The sequence below is a fragment of the Callithrix jacchus genome, chromosome 11 (assembly GCF_049354715.1).
Source record: "Callithrix jacchus isolate 240 chromosome 11, calJac240_pri, whole genome shotgun sequence".
Taxonomy (NCBI): Eukaryota; Metazoa; Chordata; class Mammalia; order Primates; family Cebidae; genus Callithrix; species Callithrix jacchus.
The window spans coordinates 61,424,109-61,437,825 of record NC_133512.1 but is presented as its reverse complement, the minus strand read 5'-3'; the positions used below and the strand labels follow the sequence as shown (position 1 = coordinate 61,437,825).

The window sequence follows — 13,717 nt, the reverse complement described above, 5'->3', positions numbered from 1 at the left end:
TTACACTTAAAAAAAAAATGCTAAAAATATTCCAAAACTTCAATGCAAAGTAGTTAACTTTTTCAGAGAAAAATATAGACTGTGCTAAAAAATTAACTCATACAAAAGCATAATAGCAGCGTGTAAATACAGGCTGAGCATCCCTAACCCAAAAATATAAAATCAGAGATGCTCCAAAATCCAAAATGTACAGATATGATATCACAATTGGAAAATTCCACACCTGACTTTATGTGACTGGTTGCAGTCAAAAGCAGTAAAAACTCTGTTTACGCACAAAACTATTAAATATTTTCTATAAAATTACCTTTAGGCTATATGTATAAGGTGTATATGAAACATGAACAAATTTTGTGTTAGACTTAGGTCTCATTCTCAAGATATCTCATTATATATATGCAAATATCTTAAAATGCAAAAAACCCTGAAATCCAGAACATTTCTGGTCTCAAGCATTTAGGATATGGGATACTCAACCTGTATCTAATGGGCACAAGTTTAAAGTTGTATGATGGACTATATGAACAGATCTCATTTTAAAAATAAGTAAAAATCAATTTTGAAGTTATTTATGTGTAAACAGCCTGGGGCCAAATGGTCCCTTTGTCCCTCCCATTCCTGGGAATAGATGCTGTTTCCCATTTCTTTTTTGTAAAAAGAACAAAAATCAACAACCTAATCATATCTCTTCTAAATGGTGGTACTTTCCTGTCTTGGAAGAAAGAACTTGGAAAATGGGCCATTTGTTTTGCCCTGAAATTTCATAAAGAGAAAAAAATATAAATACCCATGCATATAATACCATTTATAGAAAAATAAAGGGTAAGAAAATCTTCTCCTTTCTTTGGTACATAAAGGCCTGTAAGGGAAAATTAGCTCCCATGAATCCCTCTTATTTCTTTTATTCTAAAAAAACACACAAAATATACAAATAAAGATAGATTTCCTTATGTAAAGACTCAGCCTTAGTTTATGCACATCGTTAGGAGTCTAACTTGTTTCTTAGCTCTCCTAATTTTACAGACATATACAAATTTAAAATGCAAAAGAAGTTTTATATGAAAATTTTGGAGGTAATCATTATAAAACAACTGTAAAGACAACAGTCTTTCATCAGTTTTGATCATCACGACACAATTTTTAGTAACAGAAAATAGTATGCTGGGATCCATCATTAGATAAGTAGGCATAGAAGAACCTATCTACAAAGTTTGGTTTGAAAAGGTTCAGAGAGACAGAGGACATGGTGGTGGTACAGACAGACAGATGTTTTCCAGCACTCTTTTCTGTCTTCAATCACTGAAGCAACTTCTTAATTGCTTATGAAAATACAAATAACTCTGCAAGGGTTACACTAGAAACCAGTGGTTCTCAACACTAGTGCACATGAGAATCAGGTGGAGGGCCTGATGACCCAGACTCTTGGAGAGTCCAGACCAATTGGTCTGGGATAGAGCCCGGACATTATTTTTTTTTGAAAGTTCCTCCAGATGATTCAAATGTACAGCTAAGCTTGAGAGCCATTGCCTTAAACCTTTGATCAGTTCTTTTTATTTTTAAGAGGGGGTTTCACCATGTTGGTCAGGCTGGTCTCAAACTTCCGAACTCAGGTGATCCACCCACCTTGGCCTCCAAAGTGCTTGGATTACAGGCGTGAGCCACCGTGCCCGGCCAGATCAGTTCTTATGTTAGCTTTCACTTAATGGCCTGCTACAGTGGTTCTTCTTCCTGGTAACACATTAGAATCAGCTGAGGAGCTGTTAAAATGCTAGGGAAACACCTCCTAAGATTCTGAATCAATTGATCTGAGGTAGAGCCTAGGCACTTGTATTTTAAAAACCAAACTAAAACAAACAAGTGATTCTAAAGAGCACCCATTTTGGAGAACCACTGGAGTGGAAAAAGGTAAGGATATCTTTTTTTTTTTTTGGAGAGGTGTGGTGGGGAGAGGAAAGATAAGAGGAAGACAGGATGTTGAGGTAAGGAGCTGCAGAAACTTCACCTTTTGTACAATTTTTCCTCTAAGCAATATTTGGCTGAGAAGCTAGAATTGCTCCCTTTTTGAGAACCAGAGGCAAAAATGAATATGTGTGCAGGCCTCAGAAAAGAGGGAATCCAAGGTATTCTAGATTCAAGACTTGTCAAACTGTCGATGAGGTTTGTTCTGCAACTCTCTCAAGGAAACCTTAAAGAGTTGTCTTGCAGGAGCCGTGAAAGTGTTATTTGATCAAATCTACTTATACATCTACTCAGTACCCCTATAGCAACTCTCACATAGTACAGCATAGTGTATCATTTATCACTTGGGTGAAACCATTATTAAAATCATTCTGCCTCTTTCTCTTTTTGAGAATTCACCTTTGAATTCTGAAATAATGGTTCATCCAAACATCTAAATTCCTCAGACACTATCCCCTCTGGACACATACAACCACTAGTGTAGTACACAAATCCAGAGATCTGGCTTGGCACCGCCCATAGAGTTGGAATGCAAACAATACCTGCAAACTATATAAGATGTGACGGATTTTTCATTTTAATTTAATGACTGCAAATAGGAGGATTTTTTTTTTAGTCCTTTCTTCTGTTTTATTATTCTTTCTGAATTTCAACCCAAAAGCCCTTGATGACTTGATAACATATTTGTAATAAGCTGAAGCCCATCAATCAAATGTTTCCTTTCATCACAAGGCAAAAGGGCAGGAGGGGGTTCTGAAACCATGTCAGTCTTCTTGTGATTCACAGCATTTGTTTTAATATATCCCAGGGACAATTAGAAAGCAAAAAATGTTTAAAAAAATGAAAACCTTACATGAACACACAAGTGTATCCAATTTATTCACGGTGCTATTTCTGTATTTAGTGAGATCAAGGCTGTCTAGGGATAAACATATTCAAATTCAAGTACATATATTTTTACTGGCAGGTATGTATTACTGTAGCAAAATCAAAATACCTTGGTTTAAAAAGACCACTGATTACAGTTTATTTAAAAAAGAATGCCCATAGTAAATGTCTTTTTCTAACATTTCTTGGACAGTTCAATCTTTAAGCCATATATAAGGTGTTTTAAAATATAAATGTATATTTTAAAATTTAGCTTCATAGTTAGATGTAGTGCTGTTTGCAAGAGCAATGTCTTCCTGGTGATATTTATTTATAAGTTTCAAATTCTTTCTTTTAATATATGCATTTCTTGATCAAATATTTATTGATTACCTATTGTGTACCACATACTGTTTTATAGGTTGAGGGTAAAGAGGTGAAGAATACAGATCTTACATAGAGTTTTAAAAATGTTATCTCCTTAAAAAGGGCTAAGCTTGATCTCTGAATTTGTGTGCTTCAGAAACCCTGTGTATGTATATTATTATAAGAAAGTTGGACAATGCACACATAAAAATAAGATGATTTCAGATGGTAGTAAGTGTTCAGAAGAATTCAGAACAGAGTGATGGAATAGAAAATTCAGGGAGGAGAGAGAGAGAGAGAGACCAAGACTATTTCTGAGAACTGGTTAGCATAAGTCTCTCCAAAGAGGTGCCAGTCAATTGAGGGTTGCCAGATTTAGCAAATAAAAATATATAATGCCAATTAAACTCAAATTTCAGATACACAATGAATAATTTTCTAGCTTAAGTATATCCCCTGAAATATTTGGGACACATTCTACTAAAAACACCGTTTTAATATGAAATTCAAATTTGAGTGGGCATTATGCGTTTTATCTGGCAACCTTAAATCAAGCTGAGATCTGACAAGCAAGAAGGAGCTTGCAGGTGAGTTTTCCAGGCAGAGGGGAAAGTGAGTGCTTATGTGTTAACTAACTGTGGTAGCAAAGGGCAACTCTTAAAAAAATACAGATGCTCCTCAATTTAAGATGTGATTACATCCCAATAAACCCATAATAAGTTGAAAATATTGTGACAGAATGCAATTTATACACCTAAACTACCAACAATATAGCTCAGCTTACCTTAAATATGTTCAGAATACTTAACCAGCTAACAGTTGAACAAAATCATCTAACATGAGCCTATTTTATAAGGAAATGTTGATTATCTTATTTAACTTACTGAATATTGTATTGAAAGTGAATACTTTGGGTGCTCAAAGTATGGTTTCTACCGAGCGCATACTGCTTTCGTGGACTTGTAAAGTCAAAAAATCTTAAGTTAAACCATTAACTTATGTAAGTTGGGGACAATTTGTACTCAATTTGAAATAGCCTAATTTGCAACTAGATTAGTAAAGAAGCTATTACTGACATTTAAAAATAATTTCATAGCCAGAACATATGAAATGCTTTTATATATTTGTAGATCTTTTTGAGTGAGTGAGAATTGGAGAATGTGATCAGAGGGACAGGGTCCACTGAAAGACACGTCAAGCTTGTGTTTAGTATCCCTTTTAAACTGAGTATCAACCAGAACTAAGATAAAGCCTTCTGAAATTAAAATATAATTTGATTGGAAATTTTAATTCTAATTACAGCAAACTGGTTCTTGTAAAAAATACACACACACACACACACACACACACACACACACAACACAACCTTTAATCCAGGGAGAGAGGAACTTGACATAAAGAGAGTAAAAGCTTGCCCAAACTAATTTTCAAAACCTATATCTAATTTCTTAAACGTGTGTACTTCTCATAAGTTCATATTGCTGCCCATTCTCTTACTGTCACATCAGTTTAAGTAATAATTAGAGCAATCCTGTAGTGTGACAAATCATCAACTCGTGATTTCCAAAATAAGTTCTGGTAACTACTTAAGTTACTAGTTGCTATAGATTAACGTACATATATCATTTAAAGCTCTTTTTCTACATTAAGAAACTTGTTCACCTTGGTTGCTAAAAAACTGATTATTTCAATTGTTTGGTGAGAAAATGTTTTGTATCCCATAGCAGCTGAATTTGCTGATTAGTTGTTGTGCTAGACAATAGAATGGCACACAAAAACACAGTAATCTTAACTTGAACAATTTCATCAAGTCACAAGAGCATAACTAAAGGCAATCTTTAATGTTCTGTGGAGACATAACTTACATGAATTGCTAACAATTAGCTATGAACTAGCTATGTCACATGCGGCAACTAAAGTGATTCTGTTCGTAATATTTTACCAACACTCAATGAATTATGAGGAAAGTGAGGTAATAATCATCTATGTTAACTATTTTAATTGTATTTTAGGAAAAAATTATTTATCTTAAATTTACGTTCTTTGTTGAAATTCTGGTTCAATTAAAATCTCATTAATACATGTTGCCACATTTTGATCTCAGCAGTATCTGTCAGGATAAATTAAGATTGTTGTATAATTCTCTGGCCAAGAATTTCATCAGGTAGTTTCATTATCTGCTGTCCAAGCTGGTTAGTTCATTTGATTAAAGTCCAGGACTCAGGACAACAAGGTCAGGGATTTGGTTGTGTTTGGGTTAATTTACCTTGACCTCCATTTACATTTTAAATCCTCAACAACTTCTTACAAATCTGTGGGTCACCAAAGATTAGGCATCAGGTCATGACCAGGACCAGTGTATTGCCACTATCGGAAAAACAACTCTATCTCATGGCTTTGGTGGCACTTGGCTTATACACACTACATGAGCATTTGCTAAATTTCATGATCTGCATCAGCTCCCCTAATATTTAGGGTTAATTAGTGGGTTTTGCTTTTCTAGGTCTATTGTGGTCAGAGATATTTGGGAAGTGATTTGTAATTTCAATTTTGAATTAACTTTGTTCAAATAGAATTTCTTAGGAATAGACATTTATCTTCACATTTAGGCCAATGGGAATTATCTGAATACTGATAACTGTCAGTTAGTTTGGAGAGAGCAGTTTTTCTGTGGATCTTGACCCCACCCCCAATCCTTGCTGTTGGAGGAACTCCATTCAACATTAAGGTATCTTCTTACCATTTTTAGAAATCTCTGTGGGTAGTTCACAATGCTTGTGAATATAGCCTACTTCATCTTCTTTTGGGTAACTTCTAATATGGCACTCAGAGGCAAGGACTCCCCATGGCCCCAGTGCCTCTGATGTTTGCTGAGGCCCATCAGAATGGAGCTGCTGGGTATAATCTGGCCTTGCAGCTGCTCCATTTCTGACCCCAGGGGAGAAAGTGCTCTTGAAATTTCTTCCCCTAACCTTTTGTAATATTCTGATATACAAGCTTGAGAGCAGTGCTAGTTAATAAATATTTTTAAATGAAACAGCTCTTTCTTTTTAGTTTCAGGGGTTTTATTTTGTTTTATTTTTTGAGATGTGCTCTTGCTCTGTCGCAGAGGCTGGAGTACAATGGTGTGATCTCGGCTTGCTGCAACCTCTGCCTCCTGGGTTCAACTGATTCTTGTGCCTCAGCCTCCTGAGTAGCTGGGATTACAGGTGCGTGCCACTTATTTTTTTTGTATTTTTAATAGAGACAGGGTTTTGCCATGTTGGCCAAACTGGTTTCGAACTCCTGGACTCAAGTGATCAGCCCCTTCCTCCATGGCTCCTAGACCCCTTCCCCACCTTTGGCCTCTTGAAGTGCTAGAATTACACGTATGAGCCACTATGACTGGCCTAGTTTTTAGGTTTTTAATCTTAGTCTTTCAGTGATGTGGATGGGGACAGCTTGCTAGCTGGGAGCTTGAAATTAGTCATGGTAGGAGTTTTACCTTATGACAATCACCAAATGCTACAAATGAGGACTTTTTTTCCCCTTAGCCATTCACCAACATACCACTGGCTCTTCCCTTGCCCCTTCTCCCCTTTTCCCCAAGACTCTGGAATGTGACCACAAAAATGGGAAAATAATTGGGCTGATGGGATAATACCATTTTCCCAGTCCTGGATGAATCTTAGGCACAAATCTATTTTCTTAGGGTCCCCACTTCTTAGAAGGCTCCTAGATTCTTTATGAAAACAGATTCAATGTGGTTTCCCTACCCCAACAAAGGTTCTAGACCCTCTCCACCTCACACATGGCCTCAACACAGTTTTGACTATAAACCTGATACCTTTAGACTCTTGGTTCCCCAAGGGACCCATCTGTTTACCACCATCCCCAGCACATATTTTACAGTTATTCAGACACACCTCAAAAACAGGGTAAGTGCAGTTTAGGATCTCAACTATGAAAACCAGAGGTAACTGGCACACTTTCATTACTAACTCCAGTGAACCATCTACCAACTTGCTAACTGCTTTCTCCTCAATTTCCTCCCATTTCTTTACTGCTTATGTCAGGGAATTGAATAGAATGAAGAAATCACTTTAGTACTTTGGTATTGAAGAAGAGCATATCATTCTTAGGCAGGGCCTTCTCTGTGACCCAGGCAGGAGTACAGTGGCATGATCATGGCTCATGTATCCTTGACCTCCCAGGCTCAAGTGATCTTCCTACCTCAGCCTCCCAAGTAGCTGGGACTATAGGTATGTACCACCACACTTGGCTAATTTTTTAATTTTAATTTTTTGTAGAGATGGGGTCTCGCCATTGCCCAGGCTGGTCTTGAACTCCTGGTCTCAAGTGATTCTGCCGCTTCAGCCTCTTAAAGTGCTGGGATTATAGGCATGAGCCATGGTACCTTGTTTTTTTCCAGACAGGGCTGGAGTGCAGTGGCGCCATCCTTTGCCTCCTGTGTTTAAACTATTCATCTACCTCAGCCTCCCAGGTAACTGGGACTACAGGCATGCACCACCACACCCAGCTAATTTCTGTATTTTTTGGTAGAGACATGGTTTCACCATGTTGGCCAGGCTGGTCTTAAACTCCTGAGCTCAGGTGATCCACCCATCTCACCCTCCTGCTGGGATTACAGGTGCAAGCCACCACGTCTGGCCCCATATCACTCTTTAAAATGAATTAGAATATAAAATATTACAAATAAATTTGTAACTACAATATAGTAAAGCAACATAATAGGGACACTGAATCAAGGTAAATGAATAGAAACACCTAGGTTCCTGCAGTTCCTTCTACTTTAAATAAAAAATCATAATAATGTCAACTATTCACTTTATGTGTGCTATACAGTACAAAGCAACCTCATGCCTCTCACCAAATGGCAGGTATTTAAAAGGTGGAATTTGTCCCTGCACTTTGACCCTGTTAACGAATATTGTGCAGGCTGCATTCATACTTATTATGTACTATGTCCATAAGGTAAGCATCTTCCAAAAATAAAAATCAGCGTTACTAGCAATGCCTTGTTTTCAACAGAGATTTATTTAATAACCATGCTGTGGTTATAAATAACTAGGCACTGTGTAACCAAGAGGGATAAAATGAGAAACTAAATGGTCCCTATCCTCAAGGAGCTTTGGTCTTGGGAAAGATGAAGGGATATAATCAAATTGCTGCATGCATAGTATAAGGGCCAGAGCAGAGGAGCGTGCAGAGAGGATGGGAGCCCACAGGCACAGAGGAGAAATTGGAATCTGCTGGGAAGCAGAACAAGAAAGTTTTCCAGAGTCTGGGCAAAGGTTTTGCATCCACAATTTAACTGAGCTCAAAACTGTTTTCACACCCTGTAAAAAGAGCAGGTATAGATGAAAGATGAATGATGAACGATGAACGATGACCATTAATTATCCTTTCCTATTCCCATGCTTCACAGTGCTGGTGCCATCAGCTCTGTGAACCCTGGCTCTGTTCTCAATTATTTTGTTTTCTTTAATATTGGGTGCTGGTCACTCACACTTGTAATATCAGCACTTTGGGAGGCCAAGACTGACAGATCACTTGAGGTCAGGAGTTTGAGACCAGCCTGGACAAATGGCAAAACCCTCTTTCTACTAAAAATGCAAAAATTAGGTGGGCACAGTGGTGGATGCCTGTAATCCTAGCTACTCGGGAGGCTGAGGCAGGAGAATTGCTTGAGCCCAGGAGATGGAGGTTTCAGTGCACTGGCATCATGCTACTGTACTCCAGCCTGGGTGAAGGAGTGTCTGAAAAAACAAAACACACACACACACATAAAAACAAAACAAAAACAAAAAATATTGGGTGCTGAGGCCAAAGTGACTAACTTGTATTCTACTAAGAATCTTCCAAGAGATATACTATATGGTTTTGAACTTTATCTTGATGTTAGGATTGGTCACATAATCTACACTAAAAAAAAAAAAAAAAAAAAAAAAAAGTCCGGATGGATGTGATGGCTCATGACTGTAATCCCAGCACTTTGGGAGGTCACGGTGAATGGATCACCTGAGGTCAGGAGTTCAAGACCAGCCTGGCCTACACGGGGAAACCCCGCCTCTACTAAATATACAAAAAGTAGCTAGGCATAGTGGTGGGTGCCAATAATCCCAGCTACTTGGGAGGTTGAGGCAAAAGAATCCCTTGAATTTGGGAGGCAGATGTTGCAGTGAGCCGAGATCCTGCCACTTCACTCCAGTCTGGGAGGCAGAGCAAGACTCTGTCTCAAAAAAAAAAAAAGAAAAAGAAAAGTCCTTTCAAAATAGCTTTTCAGAAATATGTGACTGTGTGACTGCCAAAGGACAGTACAGTAAGACCTCTCCACACATGGCTGAATAAACTCTTGTAGAACATTGTAGACAAGAATTTAGATTGGGATGTCAATGACCTGCCTAGTTAATTAGAGTGGACATACTTCCTTTAGTAGAATAGCGTCTTCTTTTGCAGTGATATATTTCTGAAAGAGGATCTTCAAACAGCACAAGGATTCGTTGTTTTCTATTCCTTAATGACTTGGGAAGAACAAATTGTTTATGTATGTAGGCCAAGTATGTTTTCTTATCATGCCTTATTTTATGCATTAATTATTCTTTAGTGATTTATTTAGTTTGATTCCTTCCAGGACTGATTTCTTCTCAACAAAAGGACAAATGTTAATTCACATCACTTCAGAAATGACCTAAAAGTCATTAGAAATGTCTTGAGTGGAGTTAACACATCATATGGAACTGTTCAGGAAGTTTTCTTAATTAACTAATGAACCATTCTCTTTAAATCTATCAAGAACAGAGCCAAACAGATAACTTCAGAGGCCTTATCTCTGTAACCCTTATATTATCATTACCTAGTGTAAACTTACAGCAAACAAACAAAAACCCACCCAGAAAACTTCACTATCCTCATTCTATTCTGCATTGTTATTGTAGGACTTATCGGTAGATGTAGCTGCAGGCACTAGCAAATGACCTCCTTAGAGGACAGCCCAGAGAAAACTAGCTACAAAGTGCCCCAGAAAAGTGCCCAATATTCAGGTTTTGAAGGACTACTGTATTGCTGTGTGTGTGTGTGTGTGTTTGCTAGCAACTTATCAGCTTTCCTAAGATTAAAAACAAATGATTTTTAAGTAGCATTTGATAAACAAAACAGTGGAATGTATTTCTGAGACTGACTACAGAATCAGCTACCCAGCCTTTAAAAGGAGAATTTATATCTTTTTATTTTTATTATTTATTTATTTATTATTTTTTTTGAGACAGAGTTTCGCTCTTGTTACCCAGGCTGGAGTGCAATGGCGCGATCTCGGCTCACCGCAACTTCTGCCTCCTGGGTTCAGGCAATTCTCCTGCCTCAGCCTCCTGAGTAGCTGGGACTATCGGCACACGCCACCGTGCCCAGCTAATTTTTTGTATTTTTAGTAGAGACGGGGTTTCACCATGTTGACCAGGATGGTCTCGATCTCTCAACCTCGTGATCCACCTGCCTTGGCCTCCCAAAGTGTGCTGGGATTATAGGTGTGAGCCACCGCGCCTGGCCAAACTTAATTTTCTTAAAATTGTTCACACACACAGTGCAAGGCCTAGGGTTTTAAATTTATTAACAAGCTTAAAAAATCTATTTAGTTCCTTCTAAACAACAGTTAGCAAGCTTTAGTGAGGCAGAAGTCTGGAAATTGTTCTTCAGCTAGGGCTAGGCCTTGCACACCTGGTTTCTGAACAATGTGAACTTCAACAATGTGAACAATATGAACCTCAGTGGAACCATAAATGTTACCAAATAGAAAAAGTGCTATGACCCAATTTCTCTGTACACATGTACCATTTACTTTACAACCTTGGAGCCTGATAAATAGGAAGTGTCTCATCCTGTTTTCTGAGCTGGCAGTGTTTGTCATGCAGGTAAAATACATGCAGGTCGAATCTCATATTGTGCTAAATCACAGCATTCTGAAAAACTTGGGACCTTGCAAAAGGCCACATCTCAAAAAAGTTACTCCTTCAAATAAATGTGCCATTTTATAAAATTATACCTACTGTATCAGAAAAAAAAGTGTTCTCTTATGTGAGTGACATTTATATGACTGCCATTTGTAGGGAATAGGACATTCTCACACAGCAAGGCTAAGGACAAAGCTGAGAGTATTCGCTGAATGATAAATGTGGTAGAACTTTAAGATGCTCCTGTGGGAAGAGACTCTCCCCCCATAGCTGCAGAGTTTCCTTATAAAAATGGAACCTGTGTTATTAAGAAAAATAATATAACTACTGAATTATAGTTGTAGCATTAAGGATATTTTCTATATATTTCAAACTTGCAGGCATCTTTTGTCATGGCTTTTCACCTTATTAGAGTTGAACTTTGTGGTTCATCTGGCCCAATAGCTAGCCTTTTATTTTATTCCCCTTCTCTATTCTCCATCCAATTCACTTTCTCGGCTCACTGAGACCACTGTCTCCCAGTTTCAAGCGATTCTCCTGCCTCAGCCTCCTGAGTAGCTGGGATTACAGATACCCACCACCATGCCTGGCTAATTTTTGTATTTTTAGTAGAGACTTGGTTGCATCATGTTGACCAGGCTGGTCTTGAACTCCTGACCTCAAGTGATCCACTGGCCTTGGCCTCCAAAAGTGTTGGGATTACAGGCTTGAGCCACCATGCCCAGCCTCCAGTACAGCACTCTTTTAAAGAAAGTTCCTAGGCAGGGTGCAGTTGCTCATGTCTGTAACCCCAGTACTTTGGGAGGTTTAGGCGGGTGGATCACGACGTCAAGAGATCGAGACTATCCTGACCTACATGGTGAAACCTTGTCTGTACTAAAAATGCAAAAATTAGCTGGGTGTAGTGGCCCACCGCTATAATCTCAGCTACTCAGGAGGTTGAGTTAGGAGAATCGCTTGAATCCTGGAGGTGGAGGTTGCAGTGAGCAGAAATGGTGCCACTGTGCTCCAGCCTGGAGACAGAGGGAGAGTCAAACTAAAAAAAAAAAAATTCCTAAATTACCATCCAGAGGTGGGGGAAAAAGAATACAATTCTGTCTCTGGACAAACAAACGGGGAACTGAGGCTTCATTTACTCTTCACAATAAATTATATTCTGAACAATCTTTCTCCAGAAAAATAACCTTTAAATTGCATAAGGAAATTTACATCAAGATCAAGGATGGAAGAGGTTGCAGGTATCAGGACAAATTTCTAGTTCCTGGTCAAGAAGCAGCCTTGGATCTGAGACAGTGAAGATTGCTAAAGCCACATTCTTCCAGCCTACTTTCTGATGGGCGCCCCAAGAGTGGGCCAATCCAAAAGTAAGATGCAGAGAAGAATCCAACCTCCTAAGTTATCCCACTTTGGGCTTCTCTGCACCCTGGGGTAGGGGTGAGTGTTAAGCTTCAGGAAGTCAGAAACTTGCTGAATCGCGGGGCAGCCTCAGGTGACTTTCCCCGAAAGAGATGCCAGGGCGCGGCGGGGAGTTTGCGAGCACCTGCTCCTCAGTGCGAGCGGGGCTAGGGAGTGGGGTGCTAGCAGCAGGGACTGGAGGGGAGCTGAGGCAGATGAGGGACGGGAGCCTTGCGGCGAAAGGTGACCCACCTGTGGGAGAGGCGCTTCCAAGGAAGAAGCGTCCAGCGCAGCCGGTGAGCTCCGCGGGCCGGGCAGGTAGAGCGAAGCTTCGCGGCGTCTGCAGCTCAGTGCTGCGGCTTGTGGCTTTCGCTTCTATAAGAAGCTAGAGAAGGGCGGGACGGCCCGCTAGATTTCGCAAGAGAAGCGGAAAAGAACTTGTTTCCTGGAAGAGTTCAAGCTGAGAATCCCAGCAGCTGGAAGGACCGGAATTTCTATGCTGCGCTGCTGTAGATGGTGCCCCTGACCCCCGGGAAGCGGGGATTTTAAGGATTTTTCCCGAGCCATTGGCATCTGTGCATCTCAGGGTGATTGAGGTTTGGAAAAGTCTAGGAGTCCCCCTCTCCTGAAGGAAGTAGAAGGATCTCTTAGAGTAGCTGAGAAAACAGCACCTGGACTAGGATGCTAGCCATTTCTTTAGCCATCTTGTCTCAGTTTACAGAAAAGGTGGTATCTTTCCCCTCTGCCTGGAAGCCCTGGCTTCTTATGGGGCGCATAACTTGGAAGAGCTTGCGTTTTCAGGTCTTAATTTAGGTAGATTAAAGAAATAACGCAAATGAAAGAGGGATAGGGATACTTTTATCATATGAATTGATGTGTCTTTCTACATAGAAGGTCAAAAACCACAGCCCTGGTTAAGATTGAAATAATCCTGACAATCTATGGGGCAAAGCGTTCCTACACTCTCTGTAATCAAAATCCCAGGGTCCTCCCAATGATCTCCACCCACCCATAGGTCTTAAATTCCAAAGCATACACTTGCCAAGCTCTAGAGGCCCAGTCACATGGGAGGCCTGTTCCTCCCATGGAAAAGGGTTGTTGAGTCAACCCTCCCTTTGTCTGGATTACAGCTCTCCTCATAGCTTCTTGTGGGGTTGGTTCAGACCCCGTGTCTTTCAAGAAGT

At 39.6% G+C, this 13,717-nt stretch overlaps 1 protein-coding gene across 3 annotated transcripts in view; it reads right to left on the bottom strand.

Moving 5' to 3' along the window:
- STEAP4 (STEAP4 metalloreductase) overlaps positions 1-12,888 on the bottom strand; it is a 38,866-nt gene extending 25,978 nt beyond the window's left edge. For all 3 annotated transcript variants that reach the window (XM_009002516.5, XM_078342918.1, XM_009002517.5), the window contains exon 1: positions 12,786-12,888. The gene's annotated coding sequence lies outside the window, so the exon portion shown is untranslated. The remainder of the gene's footprint in view (positions 1-12,785) is intronic.
- Positions 12,889-13,717: the final 829 nt, after the last annotated feature.